Raw genomic sequence first — 25,354 nt, 5'->3', positions numbered from 1 at the left:
GGGAGTGAATGGTGAATTCTATAATGAGTCTCAAAAGGAAATATTTTATTTTCTTGAGCTTGACTTAAAATCTTCTATAAAATTAATCAAAATTAAAAGTTGGATCTTTATTGCGCTTGTGGTAATCAAATATTTCAAACTTTCATACAAGGGGCATTTTCTTTTTCCTCTAGATATGTAGTTTTTCCCTTATATTAAGGGCATTTTTTTTTAATTTTGCATAATGTATTCAATTATCTCCAATGCCATATTTGTTATCAAACCAGGGGCATTTTGTTTTTGAGTAATGTTAATCCTAAAAGATAGTGGGAACCCCCAAATGTAAGGTCACCCTCTTTATAACAATTTTTCAAAAAACCCTTGAGGTTCAAAAGAAATAAAAACTCAGGTTTTAATTCATAAAACTTTTGGATAAAACCTTGAGGTTCAAACAAAAGCACTTCAGATCTCACATTTGATTATGCCCATAGATTAAATAATAACTCATTTACCTAGAGTAGGAGATATGGCATTCTTTCGTTCCAAGATTCTTTTTCAGATCCATTCATTCTTGGATTCGATCATTTTCTTCCAGATTCATTATCTTCCAGATTTATTTATTCGTTTCCCGATTCAATCATTATTCTCCAGATTCATTTTCAATCTCATCCAGATTCATTTTAATCATTCTTCTCCAGATTCATTCATTTTTTCCTAAAATTCATTCATTCCTTTGCCAGTTTTGCTCAGATGCCGCTAAGGGTTAACTTGGATTTTGCATAGATGCTGCCAAGGGTTATCTTGATTTTTCTCAGTTGTTGCCAAGGGTTACCTTGGATTTTACTCAGTTGCCGTCGAGGGTTATCTTGGATTTTGTTCAGATACCGCCAACGGTTTTCTTGGATTTTGCTCAGTTGCCGCCAAGGGTTAACTGGATTTTTCTCAGTTGTCACCAAGGGTTATCTTGGATTTTGTTCAGTTGCCGCCAAGGGTTATCTTGGATTTTTCTTAGTTGCCGCCAATGGTTATCTTGGATTTTGCTCAGATGCCGCCAAGGTTTATCTTGGATTTTGCTCAGTTGCCGCCAAGGGTTAACTTGGATTATACTCAACCAGTTGCCACGGAGGGCTTTCTCGGATTATGCTCAACCAGTTTCCACTGAGGGCTTTCTCGGATTTTGCTCAGCCAGTTGCCACCGAGGGCTATCTAGGATTATGCTCAGCCAGATACCACTGATTTTGCTCAGATTTTACTCAATTAGTTCATTACTCTTTCACCCCGAGCAGGTAGAGTAGAACTTTCCAAAAAAATTAGTTAATTACTCTTTCACCCTGGGCAGGTAGAGTAGGACTCCCAAAAACTTAGTTCATTACTCTTTCACTTCGAGTAGGTAGAGTAAAACTTCCGAAAAAAAAATAGTTCATTATTCTTTCACCCCGAGTAGATAGAGTAGGACTCCAAAAAAAAAAAATTCATTACTCTTTCACCCAGGATAGAGTAAGACATTCAAATTTTACTCAGATTATGCTCACTTTTGCTCAGATTATGGTTAGTTTATGCTTAGATTTTAATCAGATTATGCTTAGTTTATGCTGAATTTTTTATCAATTTTTACTCAGTTTCACACAGTACACACACTCACACTTGTACTTTTTAGTCAAGGAGAATTCTTTAAAATTCAAGGATCTGACACTGTCAGTGAGAGCTCTCGTTCAAGGACCTGACAACTTTTTAGTTCGAGGAGAGTTTTACCCTCAAGGAACCGAACATCCCGTCAAATTATTAAATCAGGCTGTAAAATGAACTATCACTAGCTTTGGCATTCAATATCGCACTATCTACCAAAATATATTTGCTATCTAGTTTGCTTCAACCATCTGTCAAAGAGGGGCATCTGTAGACACCCCATTTTTGCACTCGCCTGATTAATCAACTCGTCAACCTGATCGCAACGGTTCCCAATGATGGATATTTATTCTAATGCTTTATTTTGTTATCAGATATGTTTCAGAAATCCGGATGAGGTATCTCGAGCTGACAAAATTGTAGAAATCACGTTACGCTAGGAAAATATGACCCAGAAGCATAGAAATCATCATCTTACATACCAAAAAAAGTTTTACAATAAAAGCACTAAAAAATGATCAAATTACCAAAATACCCCTAATCTTAAAATATCTCTAGAGACTACATTACGCTTAGGAAAATCAATTCAAATACATAAAATAATAAGTAGAAATCAAATAAATCATTTCGCCAATTTTCACAAAATTTGATAAAATTACAAAAATGCCTCTCATAAAGTTCACGACCATTCCCCACAAAAACTTCATAAATGATAAAAACTAACATTTCCATTGAATTCCTTATGAAAAATTGATTCCAAAACATCTTGGAACATTGAAAAATGACTTAAAATATAAAAAATCATCTCCGAGGGCTAAACGATAATTTTACAATTTTTATAATTAAAATTTTTGAAATTAATAAAGAAACATTAAATAATTAAAGTGAAATATTAATAAAATTAATTTAAAAATTTTAACCAAAAAAATCGATCAATCAAGCTCTCAGACAAAATTGTTGATGGTTGTCAAGATATTTATTCAAGGACCCCTCCATCTGGGGGCTCAAATAATTAAAAATATAATAAATGGGGTTCTCCAAAAAATTAAAGTCAATCAAGTAAGACTAAAGTCAAAATCTTAAAGTCAATCAAATAAGACCAAAAGTTAAAACCCTAATAGAGTTCTAATTAAATAATAATTCTATTTAACAATCCTAATTAAATAATAACTCTATTTAATAGAATTCTAACTAAAATATAACTCTACCTAAAATAATTCTAATTAAAATATAACTTTAATGAAAAGAATTATAATTAAACACTAATTCTATCTAAACAAACACTTAAAAAAATCTATAAATAGGATTTTCGCACCAAATAAAAAATCCTAAGAGAAGTAGATCAAAAAGCTTTCCTAGCCTCACATAAACACTAATTTCAAGGCCTAACTCCTTACCTAACACCCATACTTTGATTTTAGCTTAAAAAACACCTAGAAACCCTTCAAAAACACCTAGAAATCCGTAAACAAATCCGAAGAATCCGGATTTACGATAGAGATACTTTGCCTCGGAGATCAAAAATCAGATTCGAAGACAGAATGAAGTGAGGAGTACTGTACAAGGAGCTATTTTATCATATCTGAGGGAATATAATCGTTGCGTTCGAAGGTAAAATTCTTTTATTTTTTTATTTAGGTCTTTTCGTTAGCAATGCAACTTTATTTGGGATAAGTAGAGACCAGCATTGGCCGGGCGGGGTTGGTGCCTAACACCTTCCAACCTCGTAACGTGATCCCTGGACCCATATTTTTTTTATAGTAAATTAGTTGATTTATCTGTTTCAAGTATCTATTCGGTTCCTAGACCGTAATAACTAGGTGGTGACTCCCAAACCTCAAAGGTCAAAAGCGGATCCGCGCGTACCGCGGATCGAGGGCGCTTTCAGTGACTAAGAAAAATTTTATGAAAGCATCATAATGTGGCATCAAAAACATGATATGATGTGACAGGGTTGTAAAGGACAAAAATCTAGGAACTTTGAAAAAAAAAGGAAAAAAAAGAGATTAATTTTCACCATTGAATTTTAATATTAAAATTGAGAGTTCGGTAACTGTCCATTTTCAACACAACCTCACAAATTTTATTTCAAAATTGTTTGTTGATCTAATTTTTTCAATGAAAGCTAGATGGCTGTGATGGTGTTGTATTTCCAATGTGATTGTCCTTGTGGGCCCAACGAGCAATACTAATATTTTCGATCTTACTACGTTAGTAAGGTTAGTAAACCATACATAAAAATAATTTAGGGTTTTTCTTATGTCTAGAAAAAAAGGTTACACATTTGAATCTTTCTCTTTTTCTTTTTCTCGGCAAGAAATCTCTCAAAAACCATTTCTTCCAAATCATTCCAACGATTTCAAGATTATTTTTTCCAGTGATCATCACAGGTAAATGGTAAGAGCCTTACTATGTATTAAGTACTTACTTATTTTAGAGTCATTGAATTGTTTTAAGTATTTTAAATTAGTTCTAATTTGGTAAGAGTCATAGGTTGTTTCGAAAGCTCTCTTTATAAATATCAAAATGTAGATCATTATTTTTTAGCAAATAAAATTCAGAATTTAGAATATAATTAGAGGAACGATTTTCTTCGAAGAAAATCGGCAACATAAGATCCAAGGATCTTATCATCTGGTATCAGAGCAATCGATCTTGGTACTAAACATGGTGTTGGAAAAAGAGGTCAATGATCGGGTAGATCTCTTGGAACCTAAACTGGACAAACTAATTGTTGATATAGGTAACCTACAAATGAGCACAAGAATTTACTACTCAATTGCAACAATTGTCAGAGCAGTTACAGACACTCTTTCCCAATGAGAATTGTACAAAATAAGGCCTTCCTAGAACTCCTCAACCACTAGTGTAACAAGGACTTTATAGGCCCCCTCAACTACTAGTGCATGATGCTTGAGAACCTGTGGGTGGTTGCCATAACAATTTCATGGATGATGGTGTCACACTGAATACATTGTTTCATGGCCGAACAATTCGAATAAATTTTATAAATTTGAGGGCATCGATCCTGAAGGATGGTTAGATTGTGCGGAACAATATTGACATCTTTATGGCATTTACGACAATCAGATGGTTGCATTGGCTGGTCTTCACTTATTCGGGATGCTTCATCTTGGTTTCGTTGGTTGTATTGTTTTATGGGTACTATAAGTTGGCAAGAATTTTCATGACTTATATGTGTTCATTTTGGCGATCGATACACATCAACTAAGGAGGATCTCTTTCTAAACTCACACAAATCGGCACAGTGTAAGAATTTATTACCAAGTTCGAGCAATTTTCTAACCTTGTCAACCCACCCCTACACGAATCTCATCTTGTAAGCACTTTCATATAGGGATTATGATCAAATATCAAGCCCAATGTTTGGATGTTGCACCCAGAACTATTAACGGATGCCTTCGAGCTTGCTTTGCATAGAAAAGAGAATATTACATCCATTTAGGAGTTTGTTGGTCGTCATCCTCCCCTTTGCTTTGTAGATATGTTTCCTATTTCGCAATCCACCATGTAGACACCTCATTTTTGCTTAGGTCGAGCCTGAGAGCACCAAAAACCTTTCGAGAAGGGGCTTGACCGAAGAAAAGTTTTAAGAGGGTTCAAAAACCCTATTTTCAAGCAACCACAAGGCCTGAAGGCCATTTAAAAAAATGATTTAAATCTAGTTGTACCTCACTCTTGGCCAAACTTAAATTTAAGCTTAGCTGTACCTCAACTTTGGCCAAGCTTAATTTTTTGCCTGATCAAGTATAACCCATGGCCAAGAGCAATTTTTTACTTGGTCCAAAAGTAACCCATGGCCAGGCATATTTTTTGTTTAGGCCTTGGTTCATCTAAGGCCAATTCTATTACAAACCCATGCATGTTCGAATTTCTCCCAAGAAAGTCCCTCCATTTTACTCTTTTGCTTATCATTTAATTCTTTAATATACCCACCATCATGGTCATTTTGTAATTTTCTATTCTTCCAACAAAGACCCTTAGTCAAATTGGTCCCCATATGAGTGTAATTACTACCCTAACCTCATTTTGTTAGAACTAGACCAAGGTAGAATACCCATATATCTTCCAAGTCTATCTTCAACTTAGAATGGTCAATGTAATTAGACCATTCAAAGGATTTTGACAACTTTGCCTAACCCATAGAATTCTTGAAAACTTGTCAGAAAAGACATTCTTAACCTTAAGTTGTTAGAGAACTAGTTAGGTTAAATGACTTTAATGTCCAAAATTCAAGTCTTTATTTACATGCCATCTAACCTAGTTCTCTAAGATTTAACCCAAAGCCAATGACTTAAGATTCTTTTACAATCCTCAAAGAATTTTCTAGAAACTATAACCTTTTATAATCTTATCCTCTTGATCATTATGATTGGTGAGACTTGTAGGTGATAAAAGACCATCAAGTCCAAGGAGAGGAGAAGTAATTTGAGTTTTTTCTAGAGGTTTTATTGAAAATATTGGGAATCCTATGATTTAGGACAAATTTATCCTCAAGAGTCTTCTAAAATACTATAAATAAGAAACCCTTCCCAGGCACAAAGAGGGAGGGATGAAAAACTCATTTGGCTAGAGGTTTTGTCTAAATCTTTCCCAAACATCTACAAGTCTTCCTATTATCTCAAAACCTCTCTAAACATCCCTAGAAAAACAAATCAAGAATAAGAAGAAGAAAAATAAAGAAGAAAAGAAGAAGACCAATGTGGGACTAAACCCACTAACCTCCCATTTTTAATCCCTCTTTTTTCACTTTTTCCTCATCTTTACCTTCTAGCACTTTTTTTACTTAGCTTACTTACTCGTTTCTTAATGTAGTTATTTAAATTTATAGTTTAAAGGCTTGGGGGGAGAGAGGGAGAATAATCCCTCTTAGAGGTAATTTCCCCTAATAAGTCCTCATAAACTCATTGAGAGCATTAGATTAGATTTTACTTTATTTTTTTATGTCCATACAATTTAAATTCATAATGTAGATGTTTTACTTTTTTTACTTTACTTGCACTTTAAGTTTCTTAGAATAATAGTTCTTCTTGTTTTACCTTCTTTGATGACAATAAAGTTAGAGAGTAAACCCTCCTTGGAGATAATCTTCTCTTGTTAATTCCATCACATGCATACACTTTGCCAACACTCACTTCTAAAATGACTACAAATAAAAGTGTAGGTTCCTATGAACTTATATTCAACCTTTAGAGCCGACAAAAATAGGCTAAAAATGAACAAAATCTCATGCATGTAGTCTTGATTCCCATATGATATAGTTCAAATCATGAACCTCACCAAATGATCAAACCAATAAATAAAATCTCTTTAAGGAGCACATAAAATTATTTTGAAACTTTAGGACTCCAAATGATGAGATTCATGTGGATTTTCATCAAAGTCTCAAACTCACAAAAAATTTCAGCAAGCAACATTTCTATTTTAACTTGTTCATTAGTTTAAATATTTTATTTCATAAAACTAGACTATAGTTTTTTTGCATCTTAATTTTCTCTATAAGTTCCTTTATTTTTAAAGCCAAAAAAAAGTTTCCTAACTACACCATTTGGTCATCTATTGGTAACCATCTTAGGATAGGAGGGACAAGGTGCCTAACACCTTCTTTGGTCCTCAACCAAACCTCCTTACCTTAGATTTTTAGGTAGAATATTTCCCTATTATCTTTTGGATATGTAAGTTACTACAAGCCAAAAGACAGATTAAATTTTCTTTTTTCATAATGTCCATTCATACTTTAATTGAATGGTGGCGACTCTTAAATTCATATAGATGAGCTAAAAAATCCCCAAAGGTTCCGAAGCCCGTGTGTCTACAACCTGGCAACTCCACTGGGGATTATCGAGGGTTTAAACTAGATTTTAATGAACAATGGTGTAGATTTTGAAACATTAATTTTTTTTCTTCTTCTTGTAACTAACATTGTTTTATTTCTTTTGTGTTTTTTTTTTTGAGTGGTGAATGTTTGTAATAATGAGTAATTGATTTGGGTTATCTTGTGGGGTTGATTTACTTGTAAAGTTGGCACACTTCTTTTTTAAATACACTTGTGCACATCTCGATCATAGTCAATGCACAAACTACCTATTTTATAAAAACTCTCTAGCCCCAGATCCAAGTAATCTTATGCCTTGAGGTTGCTCACTTTAAGACACAGAGATTTGTATGGAGGTTTGAAGATTTGAGAACCTTCAACTTACCTATCACCAATCATGCATAGCCTTCGGTTAAGACACGTGTTTTGAAAAAAAAAATCCCAACAGATTGTATGCTAATTCCTTAAAGCATTGTAAGTCCAAGTCGATTCACGAAGGTCAAGTTGTAAGATTTTGTTCAAATGATCCATGTATTAGATTAGGATGTCCCACCTTTGGTGAGGGAGGACTTCTCCTTTTCTCTTTCTTTTCAGCCTTACAAGGCACTTCTTAATGATAAAAGCTTCCCAAAGTTAGTTTCCAACTTGAAGAGGACCAAAATCTAGCAAAATAAGTTGAAAACTGATGTTAAGAGGAAAAACTTTGTAAAAAAATAAGTTCTAGTTCGTAGGTCAATACAAAGTTTGTAGGTTCACAACTAACCTTCAGCCAAGGCAAAAGTTTTGCCTAGCCATACCTGACCTTTGGCCAGGACAAAAAATTTTCCTAGCCGTATCTAACCTTCGGCCAGGCAATAATGTATTCTAGAGGTGGTTTTTGGTATTGACCACCCTTACCCTTAACCAGAATAAGTGTTTGGCCTAATTTGAACTTGGCCCATAGATCGAAACATAACCTTGACTTTCTTCTACACTTTTGACTTCTTACGATGTGTTTAAATCCAAATCTAGTATGTCGTTACATTCCTACTTAGAGTTGAATTGAGGGTTTGTTGGTGTCGAAGGCAACCTTACTTTTAGGTCCAAACTTAAAGTCTATCGAAGCCCTTCAGATTTTCTCAAGTATAAGATTAGGACACAATGCCATCACTCCTATCACAATAGATATTCTAATGTGTTTAAGTGGTCAATTTTTTACTTGTGTAAACCCATTCGAGTAATTCGGATTTAGAAAATCCTAAAGGAGGTTAGGAATCCATTTTACATCTTTGATCAAGCTAACTCTAGGATTTGTGGTTTCCTTAAAATTAGATTTAAGGTTCCGACTCTTTAGACCTAAGTATATTTATAGGTCTAAAAGTACTCGTCCTTTCAAATCCAACACGAGTTCCTAATTCTAAGTTGCACTTTAATCCAAAGTGAGGTGAAAAGCTTTTCGTCTCAATCCATATGATATACCTCCATTCTCCCTTCCTTAGAACTTCAAAATTCTTAGGAAATATAGTGTCATCAATCCTTATATATTTTAGGTTTGTTAGAATCTCTCGTGATCGACCCCATGTATGTGTCACTTCATTATTCCTCACCGGCAAGGGCCATGAAATGCTATCAATCCTTATCTATTTTAGGTTTGTTAGAATCTGTCATGATCGACCCCACTTGTGGGTCACTCCAATCATCTTTCGCCGACAAGGGTTGTGTACACAACCAACATTTATCTATTGTAGGTTCGTTAGAATCTCAGGGCTTAATCCCACTCGTGGGTCACCACGATCTTCATCAGCAAGGGCTATTCAATTTTTATAAAATTTCTTGAGTCCAAATCTTATACAACCGAGATACTCATTTCTAAGGTTCAAGAGCAAAACAACCCTATATAATGAACCTATTTTAAGACTTTTCAGGTTCAAATCTCATACATTTGAGATACCCACTTCTAAAGTTCAAGGGTAAGACAACCTTATACAACAAACCTTCTTTAAGGTCTTTCAGATTTTATCTCATATAGTCGAGGTACCAGCTCAAAGGTCTGGGCATAACACACAACCATACAAGGGACCTTTTCTTTTATGTTTACTACATTCGATACATTTTCGTAGATCAGTTCTCTAAAAAATCTTTGGACCTCGTAAAGGTCACCTCAGATAGTAGATTAGGCTTTTCAAAGACCTTTGGACCTCTTAGAGGTTAACTTAGTATGCTTTTCTTTTATAGGTCAGGTCTTTCAAAGACCTTTAGACTACTTAAACATCACTTAAGATCGTAGATCAGATCTCTTACAAATCTCTTAACCTTTTAAAGGTCATCCTAGATCGAGTTTTAGTGTTAGAAGGTCTAGGCAAGGACTTGTCTTAATTTTTATAGCTCAAATTCACAATCTCATGTTTACTTTCGTAGTTCAGGTTTGTTAAAGACCTTTGGACATCTTAAAGGTCAAATTAGTCATATTTTTTTCTCGTTGTTCAGGTCTCTCAAAGACCTTTGGAGCTATTAAAGGTCAAATTAATTGTATTTCCTTTCCTAGTTTGAGTCTCTCAAAGACTTTTGGACCTCCTAAAGGTTAAATTAGTTCGTATTTCCTTTTGTAATTCGAGTCTCTCAAAGACCTTAGGATCTCTTAGGTCAATTTAGTCGTATTTTTTTTTTTAGTTCGAGTCTCTCAAAGACCTTTGGAATTCTTAAAGGTTAAATTAACTTTCATTTCCTTTCATAGTTTAGGTTTCTCTAAGACTTTTGGTCCTGTTAAAACTCAAATTAGTCGTATTTTCCTTAGTAATTCGAATTTCTCAAATACCTTTAAACCTCTTAAAGGTCAAATTAATCACATTTTTTTCATAGTCAAGTCTCTAAAAAATCTTTGGACCTCTTAAAGGTCAAATTAATCTCATTTCCTTTCATAGTTCGGGTTTCTCAAAGACCTTTGGACATCTTAAAAGGCAAATTAATCACATTTCCTTTCGTTGTTTGGGTTTCTTAAAGATCTTTCGACCTCTTAAAGGTCAAATTAGTCATAATTCCTTTTGTAGTTCGGATCTATCAAAGATCTTTGGACTTCTTAAAGATCAAATTAGCTTGCATTTCTTTTTGTAATTTGAATCTTATAAAGACCTTTAGCATCTTGAAGGTTAACTTAATCACATTTCTTTTTGTAGCTTGGATTTCTAAAAGACCTTTGGATATCTTAAAGGTCAACTTAGTTGCATTTCTTTTTGTAGTTCAGATTTTTCAAAGACCTTTTGACCTCTTAAAGGTCAAATTAATATCATTTCCTTTCATAATTTGGATCTCTCAAAGACCTTTGGATCTCTTAAAGGTCAAATTAGTCACATCTCCTTTTGTAGTTTGGGTCTCTCAAAGAATTTTTGACCTTCTTAAAAGTCAAATTAGTCATATTTTCTTTCGTAGTTCGGGTCTTTCAAGACCTGTGGACCTCTTAAAGGTCAAATTAGTTCACATTTCCTTTCGTAGTTTGGGTTTCTCAAAGACCTTTGGACCTCTTGAAGGTCAACTTAGTTGTATTTCCTTTCATAGTTCGTGTATCTCAAAGATTTTTTGGATTTCTTAAAGGTTAAATTAGTTCGCATTTCCTTTTGTAGTTCTGGTCTCTCAAAGACCTTTGATCCCTTAAAGATCAAATTAATCTTATTTCCTTTCATAGTTCGAGTCTCTCAAAAACTTTTGGACTTCTTAAAAGTCAAATTAGCTCATATTTTCTTTCATAGTTTGGGTCTTCCAGCGACCTTTGGATCTTTTATAGGTCAACTTAGTCACATTTCCTTTTATAATTTGAGTTTCTCAAAGACCTTTAGACCTCTTAAAGGTTAACTTAGTCACATTTCATTTAGTAGTTCGGGTCTTTTAAAGACCTTTGGATTTCTTAGAGGTCAACTTAGTCACATTTCCTTTTATAGTTCGGGTTTCTCAAAGACCTTTGGATCTCTTAAAGGTCAACTTAATCGCATTTTCTTTCGTAATACGGGTCTCTTAAAAATCTTTGGACCTCTTAAACTTCAAATTAATCACATTTTTTTTTGCAGCTCGGGCTTCTCAAAGACTTTTGGACCTCTTAAAAGTTACCTTAGTGTTCATTTCCTTATTTTTCACTTCTTTTATCGTTTAAGGGTGATGAGACTATCGTTGTTCTTCTCACCGGAGTTAATAATAATCTTAGTTTTACCTTACTTGTGGGGCAAGTAGGGGATCGAACCCAAGAGAAATGAGGAATAGAGCTAAGCTAAGAAAATAAAATTCAAATTAACTAAAAGGAATTAAAACTGTTTTTCTTTGTATTTTTGAACTTATAAGAAGATGTAAAATTGCTAGAAAATAAACTAAAGTAAATGAAATTAAAAGCAAGTAAACTTATGAATTAAAACGCCATTGGAGGTGGATCTACCTAAAACATGTTAATGAGCAATTTCTAGTCTCTAGCCTTTTTATAACTCAATCATAAGGGCTTAGTGTTAGCTCCTTAGATCGGAAAGTTTTGCAATTAAAATGAAATAAAGGAACCAAAACAAAGTAGAATTTCTTGAGAATTTCTTACTACAAATTATCTAATTTAAGCATACTTTATCTTGATCTAATCTAAGCATAAAGTATCTATATTAAGAATAAAATGTGCAAGAAACTTAAAGAGAATTCATAAGCATTTTAAATAAAAGAAAGGCATAAAATTAGAAATAACACAAGAACTTGCTCTAGGCTTTTCCACTCTCCAATGGAGGGGAACTTAGCCTAATGTCATTGCAAGAGAGGGAAGATAAGAGATGAAAACTTTTCTTCATTTCATGGAGAAAATTACAACTTCTTCTTCTTCTACTTCTTACAAGACTATTTAACCAAAAGAAAATAACTGGAAAATGAAAATACAAAAAATAAGGGAATAGCCTAAGAGCCTTAGATTAAAGGAGTCTTGGATAAGAGAACCAAGATGGGACCCTTTCTCTAGAAATGAAGGCTCTATTTATAGAGAAAAATGTGTGTAGAAGAGTCTAAAAGTAGCCTCCACTTTTCTTTGCACAAAAAGACAAAAGAGGAGAATATGAGTTAAGGATTAGGGCATTCCAAAGGATTAGGGCATTTCAAAGTGTTAGGGCATTCCAAAGTGGGCCCAAATGCTTTTGCCTTGAGATTTTGATTCCAAATTGTTGATTTTCTACACAAGAAACACACGTAATTAGATTTATCTAGTAAATAAATTTATTTATATATAATTAAGCCTAATTAATATGCAACGTGGTGGTTTGAGACTTATCATGATTATTATCTTAATATAGAGAAATAGGTACAAAAATCAAGATAAATATCCAGAAAATGTGCGTATAATTGAGTGTTTGGAGACACTCATCACACCCCCAAACTTACCTTTTTCTAGTCCCTAGAAAATAAAACTGCCACTTTCGCAGGTACCTCGACTGCATTTAGCGAATGCAGCAAGCCCTTGAACCGTTTGAGTGATAGTAATTCTAACTCAGAAATTTAAGAGATTCGATTTCCTAAAATGAGTTTCAACCTTCTAACTACTCAAGAATAACTGGAGTAACTTAGGGTTTAATTCTAAACTTAGCATCCTGTCTGGGGTAGTGAGAAGTGTGGATGTTCACTTTAATACCTCTAAGGGGCTTTATCTGTGATATTCCAGTATACTCACATTTTTACACTTGATGGCTTTCACCCTACTAAAACTTTTTGATCTTTGACTATTTTTTTTTTTTTTTATATTACTTCTTCACTCTTTTTCTAAGAAAAGTAGGCAGCCCTTTTCAAGGTACCCAGTCTAATTCAATGATTGATGTACAAGGTGTATACAATCCAGTTCTGTTTTTCTTCTAATCAACCAACCAATTGAACAAGGAAGTCAAAGTTCATCAAACCTAGTTTTTCCTTAAACTCTAGGTAGAAAGAAGGTAACAAGCTCTTTTAATACAATCTAGCCTCTTGGTAACCTTATTAGAAGTGACTATAAACCAAAAGATAACTTTGCTCTAATTTTTGCCTAAGAGAAACATAAATGGGGACTCCAGATCATAGCTTCCAATGAAAGACTGATTAAATATTTTCACTAAGTGCTTAAAAGATACAAGCTAAGACTTTGAGAAAAATACAACAAAGTTGCCAACCAAATATTTTTCAAATTTTTTTTTTGTATAAAAGAAGAAAATAATATGTGGAAATCCAACCTATACACCCACAAACTTAAACATTATATTGTCCTCAATATTTCAACATATACATGCAAAGGTAAAATTGAAATTGACAAAATGAAATGAAGTGGGTTAGATAACACCTGAGAAAGACCTTATAGTCCTGTTGATATTTAACACAATGTCCCTTGAAGTGCATGGATTGTCTCCCAGAAGCGCTAAGTTTAACGTCTTTAGCTAGACGAAAACATAGTTAATTTTGATAGACGGGATCATCGAGAAAAAGAACTTCCTCCTGCGGAACATACTCGAGAAACGGTTTGAGACGTTGGCCATTCACTTTGAAAGTGGATCCGTCCTTAGGATTAAGGACTTCAACAGCACCATGGGGGTAAACTGTTTGGATAATATATGGGCCAGTCCATCGAGACTTAAGTTTTTCAGGAAAAAGGTGGAGTCTATTATCATACAATAAAACTTTTTGATTAGGAATGAAATTCCTCCTAAGAATGTGCCTATCGTGAAAGAATTTGGTACGCTCTTTGTACCTTTTGGCACAATCATACGAGTCATTTCTAATATCTTCTAACTCGTCTAGTTGTAACTTTTGCTTCTCACCGGCTTTATCAAAATCAAAGTTGAGGCGTTTGGTCGCCCAATATGCACGATGTTCTAGTTCTACAGGGAGATGGCAGGCCTTGCCAAAAACTAACAGGTAGGGAGACATCCCTATGGGTGTCTTGAATGCAGTCCTATAGGCCCAGAGTGAATCACTCAATCTCAAAGACCAATCTTTCCTTGAAGGATTGACTATTTTTTCTAAGATAGTCTTTATTTCCCTGTTAGAAATCTCCACTTGTCCACTTGTTTGTGGGTGGTAAGGTGTGGCAACCTTATGCGTTATGAGGTATTTCTTCATCAACGCAGCAAAGATCTTGTTGCAAAAATGCGAGCCACCATCACTTATGATAACTCGCGGAGTACCAAATCTTGAAAAAATCGTCTCCTTGATGAATTTTATCACAACCTTGTGATCGTTAGTTCTACATGCCACAGCTTCGACCCATTTTGACACATAGTCAACGGCAACTAGGATGTATTGATAACCCTGGGAGATAAGAAAAGGTCCCATGAAGTCTATACCCCACACGTCAAAAATTTCGATGATCAGTATAGGATTTTGAGGCATTTCATTTCTCTTAGAGATTTTTCCTAATCTTTGACATTTATCACAAGATTTGCTAAACTCGTGGGCATCACGAAAAATACTAGGCCAGAAAAAATCGCATTGTAGGATTTTTATGGCGGTCTTCTTACCACTGAAGTGCGCTCCGTAGGCATGATTATGGCAGAACTCTAGGATACTCACTTGCTCACAGGTTGGAATACAACGTCTAATGATTTGATCAGGACAATACTTAAATAAGTATGGCTCATCCCAAAAATACCATTTTGTTTTTGACAGAAGACGGAGTTTCTCTTGACTAGTCATTTCGACTGGGAATTGACCTGTAACTAGGTAGTTGACAATGTCCACATACCATGGAACATTGGCTTGAGAGATTTGCATAAGTTGCTCATCGGGAAAGGATTCAGAGATGGGTAAGGATTCCTCGGATGGCTTGTTAACTATCCTAGACAAGTGATCAGCTACGACATTTTCTGCCCCTTTTTTATCTCGGATCTCGAGATCAAACTCTTGTAGAAGTAGAATCCAACGGATTAACCTTGCTTTAGCATCTTTCTTTGATAGAAGGTACTTCAATGCTGCGTGGTCTGTGTAGATCACGACTTTAGATCCTATGAGGTAGGGGCAGAATTTTTCAATGGCATAGACCACTGCTAGCATTTCCTTCTCTGTTGTAGAGTAATTAAGCTGAGCATCGTTTAGGGTTTTACTAGCATATTGGATAACATGAGGTTGTTTTTCAATTCGCTGACCCAAAACAGCGCCTATTGCATAATCTGAAGCGTCGCACATAACTTCGAATGGAATGCTCCAGTTTGGAGGTTGAATAATGGGTGCCGAGGTTAACTCGGACTTGAGCTTGTTGAACGCAGAGAGACATGACTCTGAAAAGTCGAAAGGAACATCCTTTCCCAATAGCTCACATAAAGGCTTCGAGATTTTCCCAAAATCTTTAATGAATCTACGATAAAAACCCGCATGGCCTAGGAATGACCTAATTTCTTTGACCGTTCTAGGAGGTGGTAATTTTTCAATTAGACCTACCTTTGCCTTATCTACCTCAATCCCTTTAGCAGAAACAATGTGCCCTAGCACAATCCCCGATGTTACCATGAAATGGCATTTTTCCCAATTGAGGACTAGATTGACCTCTTTGCAACGTACAAGGACCAAAGTCAAGTGATGGAGACATTCCTCAAAACTTGGTCCGAAGATTGAAAAATCGTCCATGAACACTTCGAGATATCTTTCTAGCATGTCAGAAAATATACTCATCATGCACCGTTGAAAAGTAGCGGGTGTATTGCATAATCCAAAAGGCATGCGACGATACGCGAAAGTTCCAAAGGGACAGGTGAACGTTGTTTTCTCTTGATCGATTGGAGCAACAGGTATCTGGTTGTACCCGGAATAACCATCTAAGAAGCAATAATAAGAATGTCCTGCTAGACGCTCTAACATTTGATCAATGAAAGGTAAGGGGAAATGATCCTTAGGAGTCATCGAGTTGAGTTTCCTATAATCGATACACACTCTCCATCCATTTTGGACTCGAGTGGGGATTAATTCGTCGTCTTGGTTCACTACCACAGTGATACCAGATTTCTTAGGAACTACTTGTATAGGACTCACCCAACGACTGTCAGAGATAGGATAGATAATACCCGCATCTAGCAATTTCATCACTTCCATCCGAACCACGTCTTTCATGATAGGATTTAGTCGTCTCTGAGGTTCTAAGGAAGGTTTAGCAAAATCCTCTAAACGAATGTGGTGCATCACCACAGATGGACTAATTCCCTTGATGTCAGCTATGCTCCAACCAATAGCTTCTTGATATTCCCTTAATACTCCTAACAACTTTCCCTCTTGGACTTCATTGAGGTGAGAGGAAATGATCACAGGCAAGGTTTGATTCTTGCCAAGAAATGCATATCTCAAGGTCTCTGGAAGAGACTTGAGTTCCAATTTTGGAGGCTCGACATGAGAAGGAACAAGATTGGATGTGCGTACAGGAAGACTTTCAGCTTTTGCGTGCCACTGCACAGAATCTAAGAGTGGAACGGATTCAAGCAAAGCATTGACTTCGCTTATAGACTCTTCTACGTCCAAGTCAAGGCCAAATGAGCCAAACATTTCGTTAGGGGATCAGAGTACCCTAATTCTTGATACGTTTGATTGACTAGCGTATCTATCATGTTCACTTCCTCCATACCATCATCTACATCAATTCCTTGGAAATTGTGGAAGACGTTCAGTTTCACTTTCATATCCCCAAATGCTAAAGTCATAATTCCGTTTCTACAACGAATGACTGCGTCAGACGTGGCTAAGAATGGACGTCCTAAGATGATAGGAATATGACTGTTCGAATTGATGACTGGCTCTGTGTCTAAGACAACAAAGTCAACAGGAAAATAGAAATCTTTGACTTTAACTATCACGTCCTCAACTATACCCTTTGAATTTTTATGGACCTATCGGCTAGACTCAACGTGATATCTGTGGGTTTCAAAACCCCCAAACCTAATTGTTTATAAATCGAATAGGGTAAAAGGTTCACACTGGCCCCTAAGTCTAAGAGACATTTTTCGACCACTTGATTTCCAATATGAATAGAAATTGTCGGACATCCAGGATCCTTAAATTTTGGTGCAATCGTTTGTTGGATGAGTGACGAAGCTTGGGCTGCCATAATAGCTTCCCGAGGAAATGGTGTTTTCCTTTTAGCTGTGGTCAAATCCTTTAAGAATTTCGCATAAGAAGGTATCTGCTTAATGGCATCTAGGAATGGGATATTGATATGCACATTTTGGAAGACTTCTAAGACACCCTCAAACTGCTTACCTTTTTTAGAATCTCTAAGGCGATGGGGAAATGGAGCTTTTGAAATTGGCAAAATGATAGGAGGATTTTCCAAATCTTTCTTCCTCTCTGTTGGAGACTCTATGGCTTCTTTTTGAACTTTGTCCTTTTCTAAGACCTTTTCTCCCGTGTCAATAGGTTGGACCTTGTTGTCTACCTTCTTTCCCGAACGCAAGGTGTGGATAGCCTGGACTGAGTCTTGTGGAGCTCCAGAATGGCTTCCTACTTCGTATTGACCTTTTGATCCGTTTGGAATCAAAGGTTGACCTCTAGGGTTAGGGATAGTCTGACTAGGAAATTGACCTTTCTCTCTCCCACTCAAGGAAAGAGCTAACTGCCCCAACTGAACTTCCATCTTAGCTATGGATTGCGCAGTGACCTGGTTAATCTGAGTTTGATTTTGATGGGTTTGCTGTTGAGTTTGGATGAACTGCTGTTGCTGCCTCATCAACTCGGCAATCATAGATTCTAAGGACGACTGTTGTTGGGCAGGCTGCTGGTAATTGGTCATGGGATCTGGTATGATGGCTCTGCAATCGGTAGATTGTTGGGGTTGATAAGGGACTTGAGGAACAATGGCTTGGTTTGTGGAAGAACCAGATTGCCTAGGAAAACTCCTATTGTAACCTGACGGACCACTAGATTGAATAGGTTCGTTCTGTCTGTATGAGAAATTAGGATGAAACCTATTATCTGGGTGATACGTTTGGCTAAAAGAGTTTGGAGTTGGCTTCTTAAAAGCACTATAGCCATTAATCGCATTTGCTTGTTCAGCTTTGATTTGAGGCAAGGTGGGACAACACTCGACCAAATGGTCATTGCCGTCGCATATGACGCACAAAGAACTCGGTTCTACAGTCACTTGCGAAATTGTACGAGGGTCTAGGTGAGGTTTGGATGCTGAGATGGTAAAGGCATCTAACTTCTTCGTGAGATTATTCATCCCACTCACTAGACTACACATGACATTTTTGAGATCAGGGTCTGCCTTCATCTCATACATGCCTGTCTTCCTAACCGGATCATCTCTATCAAAATCTTCTTGGTTAGTACTCCAGTTTTGAGCACTCTCAGCTAACTCTACGAGGAAATCATACGCTTGGTTGGGAGTCTGGTTCATGAACTGACCCTTATGCATTGACTCAACTAAGGTACGTTGATTCATTGTTAATCCTCTATAAAAACTTTGCACCAACTGTGCTTTGTCAATGCCATGGTGTGGGCATTTGACCAATAAATCATTGAATCTTTCCCAAGTTTGGAAAAATTCATCATCAGGACGGGCTCTAAAATTTCTAATAGAGTCCTTCATTTTCTCAGTTTTGGCCACGGGGTAGAATTTGGCCATAAATTTCTTGGATAGAACATCCCAGGTAGATATGGAATTGGGTGTTAGGGAGTTCAACCACGCAGTTGCGTGGTCTTCCAAGGATAACGGGAACAGAATAAGCTTGATACTCTCCTCATCTAGATTCTGATTTCTAAAAGTTTGACATATAGTCAAGAATCGATTAAGATGGGTGTAAGGTTGTTCACGCTCTAAACCGTGGAACTTAGGGAGAATATTGATGGTGGCAGCCCTAATTTCAAACTGAGGTGCATTGTTCAACGGTAAAACAATGCATGTGGGAGGAGATGCGGAAGCTGGAGCAAAGAGCTCATTGAGAGTTCGCTCTCGATCACCCATCATAACTACTGATGGTGTCTTGCGTATCCTACTGATGGTACGTTCGATCTCAGGATCAAATGGTTCTAACACGTTATTTTGTGAACGTCTACCAAGCATACAAATCACACAGTCGATCAAACAATCACGAAAAGAAAAGACTGGACCTAGATAGGTTGCCTAAAGCTAGACAGCTCCTAACTGGGTAGAAATAGCGCAACTAGCCTTCCAACTCGGTTCTATGAAGTCAAGTTTGAATCATTCGGATCTCCAGATCGGAGGAGGCGCATAATGCATAAGCAAGAGCACGCTTAAATACCTTCCTTTCTTAATAGACTGAGTCTATCCCCTCAAAGGGTAAGATCTTACTAGATACAAAAATGACCAAGAAGCACAATTGGCACAACTTGAAGTGGAATTTCTCCTATTGAGCTCGTGGGCCCTATAGTCAAGTCTAATTGATTTTAATTAATTTGATTGGATGACTAGTGAATTGATTATCCTAATTAGAGCAAGGAATTAGTAATGACTTCCAATCCTTATCTTATCATGCCATCCCTAGGAGAGGGGTGCTCTTTACTACTTAATTAACTATTCCAAGTGTGTGCAAATTGGAAAAATAACATACAAAGGCAAGGAGTAACCCACTAGCAAAGAGAGGCGTGGGTGTTTCGGGATTACCTCCCGTGCTAGACGGGGTGAAGACGGTTTGAGTCGACTTAGGCCACCAACTCCAATTTTGGTGTGCGAACCTAAGGAGCCGTGACGGTATTGTCCACCCGTCGTCCTTCCTTAGTCTATTACAATCCAAGCCTTCTTGGATAATTAATAAAAATTACAAGAAATCCTATACAAGAGTTTCTAAAATAGAAAAATAAACCTAACTAAAGATTAAAGGAAATTGAAATAAAAGAAGAAAAAAGAAAAAAAAAATGTTCACCTACAAGAAGCAAAACAGAAATGTTAGCAGAAATGATAGTAAATGGACTCAAAAACAGAATCTGACTTACCGCTATCTTGCTGACTATGTCACATTTTATAGAAAATTTCGTTCTACCCCAAATCGATATACACTAATAGATAATCGAAGATCGGAGTAGAAAGTTACAGTCAGTTTAAGTTCTACTGTCAAGGGTGAAAAAGAAAACGAGAATGACCTTTTTTTTTTTTTTCAATGTTTTTTTCTTCTTTCTTCTCTCTTAAAATCTCAAGAACACTTGAACTTATAGAAAGAAACAAAAAGAAAAAAATAAAATAAATTAAAAATGAAAAAAAAATAAATTTTAAATCAAAACTTACCACTACTACCTTTACCTTTCCCCGGCAGCGGCGCCAAAATTCTGATGAGACTATCGTTGTTCTTCTCACCGGAGTTAATAATAATCTTAGTTTTACCTTACTTGTGGGGCAAGTAGGGGATCGAACCCAAGAGAAATGAGGAATAGAGCTAAGCTAAGAAAATAAAATTCAAATTAACTAAAAGGAATTAAAACTGTTTTTCTTTGTATTTTTGAACTTATAAGAAGATGTAAAATTGCTAGAAAATAAACTAAAGTAAATGAAATTAAAAGCAAGTAAACTTATGAATTAAAACACCATTGGAGGTGGATCTACCTAAAACATGTTAATGAGCAATTTCTAGTCTCTAGCCTTTTTATAACTCAATCATAAGGGCTTGGGACAAGCTCCTTAGATCGGAAAGTTTTGCAATTAAAATGAAATAAAGGAACCAAAACAAAGTAGAATTTCTTGAGAATTTCTTACTACAAATTATCTAATTTAAGCATACTTTATCTTGATCTAATCTAAGCATAAAGTATCTATATTAAGAATAAAATGTACAAGAAACTTAAAGAGAATTCATAAGCATTTTAAATAAAAGAAAGGCATAAAATTAGAAATAACACAAGAACTTGCTCTAGGCTTTTCCACTCTCCAATGGAGGGGAACTTAGCCTAATGTCATTGCAAGAGAGGGAAGATAAGAGATGAAAGAACTTTTCTTCATTTCATGGAGAAAATTACAACTTCTTCTTCTTCTACTTCTTACAAGACTATTTAACCAAAAGAAAATAACTAGAAAATGAAAATACAAAAAATAAGAGAATAGGCTAAGAGCCTTAGATTAAAGGAGTCTTGGATAAGAGAACCAAGATGGGACCCTTTATCTAGAAATGAAGGCTCTATTTATAGAGAAAAATGTGTGTAGAAGAGTCTAAAAGTAGCCTCCACTTTTCTTTGCACAAAAAGACAAAAGAGGAGAATATGAGTTAAGGATTAGGGCATTCCAAAGTGTTAGGGCATTCCAAAGTGGGCCCAAATGCTTTTGCCTTGAGATTTTGATTCCAAATTGTTGATTTTCTGCACAAGAAACACACGTAATTAGATTTATCTAGTAAATGAATTTATTTATATATAATTAAGCCTAATTAATATGCAACGTGGTGGTTTGAGGCTTATCATGATTATTATCTTAATATAGAGAAATAGGTATAAAAATCAAGATAAATATCCAGAAAATGTGCGTATAATTGAGTGTTTGGAGACACTCATCAAAGGGTCTTTAGTAGAACATCTTATATTCCTTTAGGTGTTAGAAAATAAAGAACCGATAAAGGGTTGCAAATATGATCACCATTTTTCCTAAATTTTTCAGGGTATCTTCTAACCTCACCATGAGAGGGGCTTTCAATTGACCTAAAATAAAAAAATATATATAATAATAAGGTTATCATTTTCTTGAAACTAAAAATGGATCTTTTGTCTTTTTCTTTATATAAGGTACCTACGCTTCAAAGCAATTTTTTGTACTAAGGGTGCAAATATTGGGCATCTAAACAACAGAGGATTGAAAAAGAGGGGCTATAATGCAAATTCGATATCATCTCAGGTCTAAGATTGCCAACATGGAGCCAACAGCTATAACTGAACCCTTCAATTATAGAAAACCAATTTATTATAGACAATCTGGCTGGCAACCATCCGGTTAATGAAGAAGCATTTAAAAAACTGATTGCTCAAATAACATCAATTGGGAACATGTTATCAACACTAATTCAGATTCTGGGGGTTACTTAAACTGTTTAGAATCATGCAAACGGTTTAGGACGTCTAGTCAGCAAACACCCATACAGACCAATCCAACAATGGTACCTCATCCAATGGCACCAAATCTTGATCCTACGTCGACACAAGTTCAGAACAATGTGCCAGTACCAGTATCGGCACCAGCTTAAACCACAAACATTCCACCCTTCATCTTTACTCAATGTCCACCTTTGCAACACGTCAAAATAACACATAAGGGAGAGTCAAATTGGGTTAGAATGCCCGAGAGGAACTACGCTAAGGACAAGCTGTCAAGTTGCATAGATGCGATTATGGAAGACTTGAACTGACTAAAAGAAGGAGATTCGCAAGATAGCTTCGGGTTTGATGATCTATGTTTCTATCTCTATCCAGACTTCGTATCACCCATGGACTTCAAGTGTCTAGAGTTCGAGAAATACAATGACATTGGGTGCTCATTTACCCATTTGAAACTGTATTATGGCACTATGTGTTAATATGAAAGAAATGATAAGCTCCTAATACAAATGCTCTAGAAGAGCTTGACCGGGATAGCACAAAGATGGTTCACTCAGTTGAACCATAATAAAATTCGATGTTGGAGAAACTTGGCCACCGTCTTCATGGGTAACTACAAATTTAATATAGATGTGGCATTAAACAGATATGGTGTAGCCAAGATAGCAAGGAAGCCCAAAGAGACCATCCTCGAGTATGCTCAACAATGAAGGGAGTCCACTTCGTAGGTGAGGCTGTCTATGATAGAAATCAAGATGAACACAATTCTCATCTCAACATTAGGGTAGCACTACTATACTCATCTCATTAAGCATGCCGCGTCCAATTTTTTCCTCATTGGTTCAGATTGCTAATAAGATAGATGATAGTTTGAAGTAAGAGATGATTATAGATTGGACAGCTCCACAACAAGGTGCTTCATCCAGTGGAGTAGTACAAAAGAAACTAGTAGCTGCGACAAAAAAAATGATGAAAGGCATGTTAATTATGTGCAACTAGCTCAAGTACCATTTCATTTCCTAACTACAGCATCAAAAACACCTGTGACTTTTCAAGTACTACCGAATCGTCTGTATCAAACACAACAACCCCAAGCAAGGCCATACAATAATCAACAATAGTTTCAGTTTCAAGCACAACTGCAATAGCAATATTGACAACCTTGCAACAACAATCAGTACAATAACAACTAGCAACAAAGAAGAAGAGAGTTTACTCGATTGCCAATGAAATTTTCGGAGCTCTTGCCTTCCATCGTCAATGGAGGTTATGTTACACTGAGATAGCCACATCCAAAATCTAAGAACACATTCGAGTATGATCCTACCACCAACTGTAAGTTTCATATGGGAGTTCCCGATCACCCCACAGACTGCTACTGGTAATTAAGAAATGTCGTTAAAACCCTTATAGATAGAAAGCTTATAGTTCTGGATCCTGCACTAACGTAGTAGAATATCAATAAAATTCCATCCAGCTCATAATGATAACAATAATGGAGTAGGGCTAGCAAATGCAGTAAACATAATCATCGATAAAGAGTTAGATTTTGGTCCCTTACAAATAATCATTCCTTTAGGGTCAAAGGTCAAAGTTTACTTGAAATACAACACCTTGATCACCTCAATCAATACTATCCTCCCTCAAAGTCAAAATAACACTCCTATTCTTATCTCCACCTAGTTCGGAGGTCTCTTCCTAAATCCCTTACCATTTGCTCTAAACCCACCACCTCTCATTTTATCCTCAAATTCTATCACTCCGTCCAACTTCATACCATTCTCATTACCTTCAAATCCTCCACCATTCATCATTCGTACACCCATTTCTTCTTCGTCCACTACATAACTACCACCTCTCATCCTTCATATTGAACTAGAGTTTTCTCAACTCACTTTCAAAACTCTTAAAACCTTCCTTTATGTATCCAACAAGGTTGTGCCTTGGAGTTATCAAACGGGTTTAATATTTCTAAAAGGAGGAGGAAAAGTTAAGGAGATAGAAAAGACTAAGAAATTGGAGAATGAAGAGGAGTCCAAGGATGTAGATCACATTGTTAGGGCAGACGGTAAAATGGTGAGAACAACTGAAAATGGGGCAACATGAAAAGGGAAAGACAATGGGAAGAAGACTGAGAAAGAGAAAGGGAAGTAGATAGTGACAGAGGTTGGTCAGAGCAGCAAAGAGGTACAGAATGAATAGATTAAGAGGTACAAAATGAAAGTCAGCTCAGTGACGCACCCAAACTTCGGACAAATCAAATTTCTTTGACCTCCACTCGATTAGTAGGTCACCCATGTTCATAGTGCGTGTACCCTCTTGATCGACATCACTTAATCCATGGATTTTGGTGATTCGGGGCTTTCGAATTCGAATTTGACCCAAATTAGACTTTGTCAGCTGTAATCTTCGTAATTTCGAACTCAATGTGAGTTCTTAGTTTTATTTCTCCATTAATTTCATTTATTTGTACATTGCATTGCTTATTGATGGTGTACTTTGGTGGGTTTGGGATTATTTAAGTTAAAATTTGAATTTTCAGATTGGATCTTTAAGGTGATTTTTGGGTGAAATTGGGTTGGCTAACGGGTTTGGACTGGTGTGGGGATATTGTGGTAGTGAAATGGATGGACTGGATTGGGTTGATGGGTATAGCATCAGATTTGAGAGTTGATTTTTCATTGGCACACCACATGCTCGATGGAATACTTGAATGGATTTTTAGTAATGAGTATGGTGTGCTAGAGGTTAGATGGGATAATGGATTGAGTATGTTATGGCTTGGGATCACTTTAGGTAAGGTTTTTGGTGGGTCGAGGTAGTATGGCATTGAATTTGGGAGATGGTTTTCTATGGTCACACCATATGTTTGATGACTTTATTCAACGGAACTGAGTAATGCATATGGCATTGAAATCGCCTCGACCCTTTTTCCACTAAACAATGAATAAAGGTCCGATT

Source organism: Akebia trifoliata, chromosome 6 (assembly GCF_017979445.1).
Source record: "Akebia trifoliata isolate Shusen 1 chromosome 6, ASM1797944v1, whole genome shotgun sequence".
Classification (NCBI taxonomy): Eukaryota; Viridiplantae; Streptophyta; class Magnoliopsida; order Ranunculales; family Lardizabalaceae; genus Akebia; species Akebia trifoliata.
Note: the sequence above shows the minus strand (reverse complement) of the source record.